Here is an 8,536-nt window from a genome sequence, read left to right as displayed (position 1 = left end):
ACCAATAACGAGAAGTTGGTGGAGGCTAAAATCTTTTGTTGATCTATTGAAATGCCATTGGTTAAAATTTGAAAACCGAGGAATTCAGTAGATGTCTTTTCAAATTCACACTTCTCTACTTAGCAAACTTATGTGTACGAAGTCTTGAGAAGACTTTTCTCATATGCTCACAATGTTGTGGAAAAGAAGAGGAGAAAATCAAATTATCATCTAGATAAACAATTACAAATTGATTAAGAAAGTCCCAAAATCTATAATTGACAAAATGTTGAAACAGTGCGGAGAGTGTTGCGAATGCCAAAAGGCAACACCAAGTTTAAATGACCATATCTGGATCTGAACGTTGTCTTCCACTCATCCCCTTCTCTAATATGTACCAAATTGTAAGCTCCACGAATAGAGATGAGCGAATCTGTCCAGTTTTATTCACCAGAAATGGCGTAAAATCCGTTAAACAGGGAAAATGTTGCATGTCAAAAAAATGGGCATAATTTTTTTTTGACGTGTGACAATTTTTTTTTACATGGGCGTCAATACTTTGTCGCAGATATTGACCACAAATCCATGCCTGACAAATTATTTTGCCAATCATTATCCATGAAAATCTAATTTAGAGAAGATACAGGAAGACCATAACCTCTGAAATAATTTGGGGACTAACAGCAAAGGGTACCGGTTTTTGATCAATCAATCAATACATGGCCGGAGAGAATTATCTTTTTTTTTCATGTTCAAAAAAGGGATAAATTCTCCTGAATGGAACACTTGCCCCTGGAAATGCATATTCATACACTCGGTGAGGGGGTAAAGTTTCAATCCCCTTTTCATCAAACACATCAAGAAATGTGTGATAAACTGCAGGAACTAACTTCAAATGAGGGCAGAGAGAGAGGAAGACATTCTTCTGCAGGAAGGGAAGAACACAAACCAACCTAAAAAGTAACTGCACCGGAGCACCAGTCTATAATGGGGTTATGATGCTTCAACCAAGGTAACCCCAAAATAATCAAATATAAAGGTGAAAAAAACACGAAAAAAGTATCTTGATGCTGAGAAAACTGTATTAACAAATGGCAAGTTTCCTGTTGAACAGGGTCGGATGAGATATAGGAGAACCGTCAGAGTCTTTCTTGGATTGCAGAGGTATCCTATGGTATCAGGAAACAAAATCGTAGTCAAGTCCAGGTCAAGGGTGGGCAGAAATCACACAGGATCCAAAAATGTTAGCAAGGTCGGCAACAGGCAAGGAATTAAAGAAAAGCTTAGCAGCTCAGCTAGGGAACAGCTCAGACTACTCAGCAAAGACTTACTGAACACTGGTGTCTTATAATGGAAAATGCTCATGCACTCTGGAGTGCGCGTTTCACCTTGTGCGCACTCATGCACCAAGCACATGCCGCGTCTGAATTGACACGTGCACCGGGGCAACCCAGAAGTGCCTGGCCCAAGAAGTGCTGGTATTTCTTACCTTTCTGTTCGGGCCATCTCCTTTTAAAGGGGTGGTTCACCTTAAAGTTAACTTTTAGGGGCTGATTTACTAACCCACGAATCCGACCCGAATTGGAAAAGTTCCGACTTGAAAACGAACATTTTGCGACTTTTTCGTATGTTTTGCGATTTTTTCGGATTCTTTACGAATTTTTCGTTACCAATACGATTTTTGCGTAAAAACGCAACTTTTCGCGTAAGTTTTAACGCTACGAAAAATGCGCAACTTTTTACGCAACTTTCGTAATGGATAACAAAACTCGCGTTTTTACGCAAAATTCGTAAAGAATCCGAAAAAATCGCAAAACATACGAAAAAAATCGCAAAATACCGATCATTACGAAAAAAACGCAATCGGACTCCATTCGACCCGTTCGTGGGTAAGTAAATCAGCCCCTTAGTATGTTATAGAAAGGCAAAGTCTAAGCAACTTTTCAATTTGTCTTCATTGTTTGTATTTCATAGTTTTTGAATTATTTGCCTTCTTCTTAGACTCTTTTCAGCTTTCAAATGTGGGTCACTGACCCCGGCAGCCAAAAACTATTGCTCTGTAAGGCAACAGTTTTATTATGTTGGGTTGAAAAACCCAACATACTGTTCTTCGACTTCAGCTTATTCTTCCCCTTTTTCTTCTTTTTATTTTTCTTATTCTTAGCGCCCCCCATTTTCTAAACGCTACTCCTCCTACAATTTTAGGGGTACAACACCCAAACTCCCCACACTTCTTCACCCTATAACGGAGCAGGTTGCTTGTGCTTTTCTAAGCGATCCCGCCCCCCCCGTCTTTTTGTGGCGCTGCTCCGAACACCCCAATTTTCCCATTGACTTTGACAGGGACAATTTTTAAACTGCTGCCACTCTTACAGCTTTGAGGCTACAGTCCCCAAATTTGAATCACATAGTCATGGGGTCAGGCTGAATGAAAATATAATGACTGTTGGATGCCCAAAAGTGGGTGGAGCTGTGAACAGCCAATCAGATTTTACCTATTGACTTTGGGTGATTTTGACTCAAAGTTAGAAAAAGTGGGCACACCCACCAACCACAATTCACCTATTGAGTTTTATTGGTTTAAATTTAAACTGCTGCAAATCACTATTAATCCCAGGGTCCCTAAACTTTGTAGTTAGTCACTGGGTAACTGCAGTTTCAGGTTACTAAAAGTGGGTGGAGCCACCAACCGCCAATCAGATGTCACTCATTGACTTTCAGTGGGGAAATTTAAATTGTTGCCATTCAGACAAAGGTGAACAACCCCTTTAATATTCCAATTTTTCATTCACATCAAAGCCTGGTTACTAAGGTAATATAGGCCCTAGCAACCAGATAACTCCTGAAATGCCAAACTGGAGAGCTGCTACATAAAACGTTAAATAATTTATAAACCACAAATACTAAAAAATGAAGACTGATTGCAAATTGTCTCAGAATAGCACTCTCTACATCATACTAAAAGTTAAGTTGAAGGTAAACAACCTCCTTTAGGTGCTAATTAGCTATAGCTCACTCAGGTATTAGGTTAGTCAGGGTAGCTGTAGCCTTTGCAAGGAGGTCAGTAGACCAATGAACCCAGGGAATATATCACCAGGTAAGGAATAATTTCTGCTTCGCTTACAGGTCGCTTTTTTATAATTTCAATAGGAATGACTATAAAATACCATTATCTATTTTAATTAATTATGATACACTTATTTCAAAAGCATTGCAATGATACTTTTGTAGTGTTTGTATGTTAACCAGGCAGTGCCACCTTGTGGACATGTAAGATATCTAATTCTTGGGTTCACTGTGGTCTATACTGTATGTACAAACAGTTAATACTTGTAAGATTTGGAAATTCTGAAAAAGGAACAGAATTAGAATAAAAATAAAAATACATTCTGTTTAACATAAGTATGTCTTTTATATGTGTGTGTGCGTGTAAATTTGTCCCAGGGTGTAGATTAGGAGAAGTAAATGGTGAAAAGGGACTTTTCGAGCTGCGTCTAGACATTTGCAAAGCCTTCATAAATACCTCCCTCTGCTTCTATTCCTGCACCATTCAAAACCCCCCATGACATATCTAATTTTAAATAAATTAAAAGCAGTGTTATATTAACATACCCCCCAACTGTCCTGCTTTCCGCAGGACAGTCCCGGTTTTAATAGCGCATCCTGCTGTCCCGGATAGTTCCATGGATGTCCCGCATTTCCGTAATAGATTACAGAAATGCGGGACATTCATGGAACTATCAATGACAGCGGGATGCGCTAGCTCGTGCGGCTTCTGCACCTTATGCGACGGTGACAAGCCCTTTTATAAGGTTGCGTCCCGTGCATATTGACGTCACACATACGCACGGAGTGCAACCTTATAAAAGGGCCTGTTGCCGCCGCATGAGGAGCAGAAGTCGCTGAAGAAGGAGGAGCATCTATGGGGGGTACTGTCTATGGGGGGTACTGTGTATAGGGGGCACTGTGTATGGGGGGTATTGTCTATGGGGGCAATTGGGGGCACTGTGTATGGGGGTACTGTCTATGGGGGCAATTGGGGGCACTGTGTATGGGGGTACTGTCTTTGGGGGCACTGTGTATGGGGGGTTACTGTCTATGGGGGCACTTTCTATGGGGGCACTGTGTATGGGGGGGGCAAAACTGGTACATAGTTATAACTCACTTATAACTGATTGCCTTCTCTCTATATTTGTATTTTATACGTAGGAATTGTTATATTGTTTTCCTTAGGTATTACAGTATGAGGGTATAGCACATTTGCGTCAGATCCCACCATTTCAACTATATAAAAGGAGTATTTTTTTTAAAGGGGTGTGGTAATAGGGGCGTGGCCACAAAAATGGGCATGGTCAAAAAATTGCCGCGCTGCGTGCGTCCCTCTTCTCATTTTTCAAATGTTGGGAGGTACAGTACGTATTAAGTGCATAGCACAAACCCAGCACATATACACAGAAGGTAGGCCTAGTGGCTCCTTAGCAATGCTGCCTTGAATGGCTGGGGTACTGTATTTGATTCTGATCTAGCCATGGCAATGATTTCACATATTCACCCAGAGTTTGCCTTACTTTCATCAGGGTGCTCCTGTTTTCTACAATACCCAGTGAGGAAATGTAATAATTGAAGAATAGAAAACAATACAGAAAAATGTGAGATTTTTTTTATTAAGTAAAAATACAAAAAGATAGTGTGCCACTAACAAACTATACATAGTTTTAGGGAGCATACAATGGGTGTACACAGAAAATTTTCCAAGTCAGCAACCAAAAGCATCTGTTTTTTCTACACTAAGCCTCTATACAGTTGTTATGATAACAGGATTTTAGGAAACAAATTTATTGTCTCAGAAGGTTGCTCACAACAATAAGACATTTTCTTTAATTATTCTTACAGTATGGCACTCACCCTGTTTGGTTACTGCCCTGGCACAATATCAGTATATGTATCCACATCAAACTCACTGATAAATGCACTGCAGCACTCCGATTCTGTGTAGAAAGTGTTTATTGTGCCCAGTGTCGGACTGGGAACCCAGGGGCCCACCAGAAAACTATTGACCCTAGGCCCACTTTATCCTGTGTTCATTTCCAACCAGGGCACTATTGGGTTTGGTTCCCTCTTACATTCTAACTTACAGACAGGTAATCTGGCCCCCTGTAAAAATGAATCCACAGGTCAAAATTCATATTTATGAAATAGGTTTTTTTTTATTTAAAAAAACTCAAATCTTGAGATATTTATTAAATAATTCAAATCTAAAAACTTGATCGAATTAATAAGTGAAAAAAAACTTGAATGCATTGAATTCATATTCTACCCATCAAAACACGGAAAAAAATGCCAGCGCACAGTCTAACCCATGCTATGGTGTCGACAAGCTGTTAGAAGCACGCTTGTACCTTGGTCTAAACCTCAGGCTTCTAGAAGGAAAGAAGGAAAAAGAAGGAGAAAGATTGCCAGCACTCAGTTTGCCTTTTAAAATAATTTTTACATAAAATAAGGTGTTAGTACCACACTTTGGGAAAAATATGTAAGCTCACGTGCCACATCAAGGCCCCTTGTTGCACATGAGTCCTACACTGCATTCATTAGCATTCATACCCACATATGTAATAAAAGACACTAAGTTTGCCCAGGAGCAGTAACCCATAACAACCAATAGGATGTTTGCTTTTACATACAGTAGGTGACCAGTAAATGCTACCTGATAATTGGTTGCTATGGGTTACTGCTCCTGGGTAAACATAGGGGCACATTTACTAACCCACGAACGGGCCGAATGCGTCCGATTGCGTTTTTTTCATAATGATCGGTATTTTGCGATTTTTTTGGAAAAATGTCGCGATTTTTTCGTTACTAATACGATTTGTGCGAAAAAACGTGAGTTTTTCGTAGCCATTCCGAAAGTTGCGCAAAATCTGTCGATTTTTCGTAGCATTAAAACTTGTGCGAAACGTCGCACCTTTTAAGTTTTAACGCTACGGAAAAGGCGCAACTTTTCGCGCAAGTTTTAACGCTACGAAAAAATCGGCAGATTTTGCGCAACTTTCGGAATGGCTACGAAAAACTCATATTGAAAAAATCATATTGGTAACGAAAAAGTCGCGACAATTTCCGAAAAGTCGTAAAGACGCCTAAAAAATCGCAAAAAATCCGAAAAAGTCGCAAAATGTTCGTTTTCAAATCGGAATTTTTCCAATTCGGTTCTGATTCGTGTCTTAGTAAATGTGCCCCATAGTGTCTTTTATTACATAACCCCATAAGTCTGTAGTGCAATTAAAATCAAGTCCCCCAGTAAACAGTGTGACTGAGTAATAACTGCTTTGGTAATAACCAAAACTGCTTGACTATTCAGTTTCAGCCAGAAATACGATGTGTCTGCACCTGGAAAGATGATTCAATGCTAAATTATGTATATATATATATATATTATATATTAACTAACCATTTTTACATTTTTTGCACTTATTAAATATTGAACATTTGAAAAGCAATGATTCAAACTCAAAAAGTTTTAGTGCAAAAAAATTTGAATTGTGATAAAAATTTGATAACTGATCCCCTTTTAACAAAAACTATAGTGACTGCCATAAGCTCAAGTCTGGCATGACTGGCCAAGCTGGGGACAAGGACACTATTAAAGCCAAAACAAACATACTATCTAGGGTTAATATATGAATTACTTGAATATTTCTGCTTAACTATTACTCACAAAGGAAATGATGCGAGTTTCTTACATTAAATAAAAACAGCTCTACCCCGAGACTTGGCAATGATATATTTGTGAAATACTTACTTCCTTCTGTTTTACAATTACAAAGAATGCACAGATGTGGGTTTTTTTCTATAAATAAATATACAGTACAGTCCCTACCCACTCTCCATGTGTAAAGGGTGAAGTGCTATGAGCGGGGTCTGCAAATTATCTATATTCCCCATTTCTTCTTTGTTAATTGCTGGTTCTGTATAAATACAAAGTTACACATATACTGTATAAAAGCACTGTCAAAGCAGCCATCTACTGTTCCCCAACTTCATAGGAGAGCAAAGTAAATTTCAGAATAAGCCTTATCCAGGTGGGAATTCAAGATTTAGATCAATGCTGGCCTTCCTTTTTCATGTACTTTTCCCATTATCTGACATACCATGTGTTCCTGGGCCAAATGATGTTACATAGCCAAAGCATACCTCCAAAATGTCCCGATTTTCACAGGACAGTCCCAATTTTAACAGCTCAGTCTGCAGTCCCGGATTCTTATTGAAAAGACCCTCATTTCCCTTTGATCTCCTGCACTGAGTGCCAAAAAAGATACAAAGTTTCTCAAACTTAATTTGATAAGTAGGCTTTTGGCAGAGAGAACAAAATACTGCCCTTAGATACAATTGTAACTAATAACATAAACAGGTCTCTTGGGGGAACTGAGACTTAAAGGGCAATTGTAACCCTTTCTTGGCACTCTCACTTATTTGGGCTGTATACTTGCAAAAACAGGAGATTTTATTCTCTTAACAACGAGAAAGGTACTGGGAACTGGGATTTTAGTGCAGTGCCTCCACACTAGGAAATAATTACACACAGTTTGCAACAAGGATAACTTTTTTATAACAGTTGAAATAGTGTAAACACAACTTTATGGATAACTGATCCAGGAAGCCTTGCACAGGAAGGTGGCAACCCAATCTGAAACATCCTTCACCAAATGCAGATCACAACTTGATGTGTTCCACTTGTGTTGGGAATGCCTGTATGTAAAACTCAAGTGAAAGATATGGAAGGTCCATTGCTTAAAGTGTTGTTAGAGGGGTTGGATAGAAAGATAAGTTATAAAAAGTAACAAAAAACTGTAAATGAGGCCCTTATCTTTACCCTAGTGTCAGGTTATTGTATATTATAACGAACAGCGAAATCTAGTGTATGTGCTTTTGCAAGCTAGGACATATTTACAACAGTGATGCATTAGTTAAAAAAAACAACTATGTTATGGAGTCAAGAAGGGCCATTTACTTAAGTCATGCCTAGCAATATAGAAAGAGGCAGAAAAAGGTCTGGTGCTCACAGTGTAGACATTTTTTAACCATGGCCATGGTGTGACTACGTCCCTAAATACCACAGTCATTTCACCAGAACATACCCAGGCATGCCTGCATAATTACTACAGAAAATGGGCAATGAGCATATTAACGTAGACATGCCATGTTTACTAAATACAATGGATTATAGGCAAATTAACCCCAGACATAGTTACATAGGGTTGAAAAAAAGTCCAAGTTCAACCCTTCCAAGTAAACCCAGCACCCACAAACCTATACTTACCACCAATCTATACTATCACATACATAAACTATATATACAAACATTAATACTAACTGTAGATATTAGTAACACAATAGCCTTGGATACTATGCTTGTTCAAGAACTCATCCAGGCCCCTCTTATAGGCATTAACAGAATCTGCCATTACAACATCTCTAGGAAGGGCATTCCACAACCTCACTGCCCTCACTGTGAAAAACCGCCTACGCTGCTTCAAATGGAAGCTCCATTCCTCTAATCTAA

Source organism: Xenopus tropicalis, chromosome 2 (genome assembly GCF_000004195.4).
Source record: "Xenopus tropicalis strain Nigerian chromosome 2, UCB_Xtro_10.0, whole genome shotgun sequence".
Lineage (NCBI taxonomy): Eukaryota > Metazoa > Chordata > Amphibia > Anura > Pipidae > Xenopus > Xenopus tropicalis.
The sequence above is the reverse complement of the archived record's forward strand: the minus strand, read 5'-3'. Positions refer to the sequence as shown.